This window comes from Echinops telfairi, unplaced genomic scaffold, assembly GCF_000313985.2.
Source record: "Echinops telfairi isolate 266 unplaced genomic scaffold, ASM31398v2 ScPeMD7_9;HRSCAF=40, whole genome shotgun sequence".
Classification (NCBI taxonomy): Eukaryota; Metazoa; Chordata; class Mammalia; order Afrosoricida; family Tenrecidae; genus Echinops; species Echinops telfairi.
In genome coordinates this window covers 20,519,331-20,521,538 of record NW_022103906.1, presented here as the reverse complement: position 1 = coordinate 20,521,538, position 2,208 = coordinate 20,519,331, and the positions used below count along the sequence as shown (strand labels likewise).

Sequence of the window (2,208 nt, the reverse complement as noted above, 5' to 3'; positions counted from 1 at the left end):
AACGAGAAACAAAGGGCTGGCAATCCACTTCCAAAAGTCAGGTGACCTGTGGATCCCAAAGAACAGCATCTTGTTATATTGTGTACGGTTTTGTCCTGTTGTCCCTGGAATCACCATGAGTCAGGGACCAACTGGACAGTAGCTAGCAATTGCACTTTATAATAAATGCTATGCATATAATGCTTGTGATCCTCATGAGATTTCTTCATGTGCTATAAATTAATAAGCCTACTATGGCCAGAGTTAAAGTAATTAAGGGTATTTAGTTAGCTAGTACTCTTACCACTAGGCTAAGCACCACCCTGATTGAGATTTATGCTAACAAGCTGACTATGTACATTGAAAACCCTAATTCAGAAAAGTCCAGGGCTTTTTCACTGAACCCAGTCTCTGCAGATAGTCGAGAACCTCGGAAGGAACGTTTTACACATAACACAGGTAGAATGCCCAGGAATCCCTTAAGTGGCAATGAGCAGAAGATGCTAAACCGTTAAATGCTATAACCAGAAAAAAATACTAAGAATAATCATGAAAGGGAAAGTAGAGCCACGGCTATGGACATATTCAGATCTCCTTTAGAAAGAATTCTTCCTGGAAAAGTTAGGGGATAAATTGTCCTATTGGTACTTTAATTCACTGTCATCCAAGAAGACCCAGTGTTTAACAAAACAGTTATGTCTTTCCTGCTAATATGATCATTGGTGGAGTCCCTGGGTGGTGAAATTGGTTAAATGTTCAACTACTAACTGAAAGCTTGGCAGTTCAACTTGCCAAGTTCAAAGCAAACATAGACGTAGGAGCCTTGGGGGAAAGGCCTGGCAAACTGCTTTCTAGAATCCACAGCCATGGAAACCCTAGGGAGTAGAGTTTACTCTGTCATGCATGGGATTGCCATGAGTGGGAATTGACTGGAATTGATGGCATCTGGTTTGGTTTGGTTTAATTGGTGGTATATATGTTGCAGAATGTATTAGAAGAATCAGGTCTCTTGAAATTCAAAGGCTACACATTCTATATATTAAGAGTGAACTCTGAATAATTTTCAGACCAGACTCTTGATATCCACTGCAACTATTCCAGCTGAAGACAGAATACTGGGATCATGAAAATAATCAAGAAAGCATAGACAATAAAGGAAAAGTAATGTGGCCCAACAAACCCTGACTCATACTTTATTAAGTGCATTCACTAATAACTTAAACAGTAAGCATTCTATTTATTACACACCCACTTATGTTATGTGTTGGATTATGTTTTGACTTATACTAAAAGAGACAGTAGAATAAATGGGATATGGTAACTTTTATAGAAGCTCTGCAGAATAGAAGGCCTGATGATCTGCTTCCATAGAGATTACCAAAAACCAAACCAGGAGGCACGATGGAGAAGTATGAGCAGAACCTTGCCCTGGGCGCATCGTGGATGACTGTGGAAGAGCCTTCACACTGGGCACCTTGAGTGGTGGTATCTTCCAAGCAATCAAACGTTTTCGCAATTCTCCTGCGGGAGTCAACCATACACTGTGAGGAAATTCGACGGTGATTAACTCCAGGGCACCCCAGTTGGGAGGCAGCTTTGTGGTTTGGGGAGGTCTGTTTCCCATGATCGACTGCAGTATGGTTCAAGTCTGAGGCAAAGAAGATCCTGGGACTCCATCACAAGTGGTGCCTTAAGAGGAGCCATCCTGGTGGCAAGAACTGGACCGGTGGCCATGGTTGGGGCAGCTGCCATGACTGGCATTCTCCTGGCTTTCGTGGAAGGAACTGGCATCTCGTTGACAAGATCTGCCTCTTCTCAGTTTCCCCATAGTCCTCAGTTTGCTGAAGATCCCTCCCAAGAGCCTTCCACCCATTTACCATCCTCACCTTTTGAGACTAACAACAATACCAATATGGACTGCTCCCCCGGCATTTAGAATGAGTTAGTTCAAGAAGGCTTTTGGAAGACCAAGTTACAGTCTGTTTTTAAAACAATAGGTGGGACAACTATGGCCAAGCAGGCTCTGAGAAGACGTTGAGCGCCATTTTTTTCCCTATTTAAAGGAAGGGGGCGGGGGAGTATTAAAAGATAAAATGTATTTACTCATTCACACTTGAATTACATTTGTGATCAAAATAAGTGTCTAGTGCCATAAAAAGAACAATATCAAAGTGCTTAGAAGATGAAGGACCAAAGCACAGGTACCAGAGGAACAGGACCAGCATTTCC

At 42.3% G+C, this 2,208-nt stretch overlaps 1 pseudogene; it reads left to right on the top strand.

The window, feature by feature from the left end:
- The first annotated feature begins 332 nt into the window (after window positions 1–332).
- On the top strand, window positions 333–1,915 carry LOC101645645 (annotated as a pseudogene).
- The last annotated feature ends 293 nt before the right edge of the window (window positions 1,916–2,208 follow it).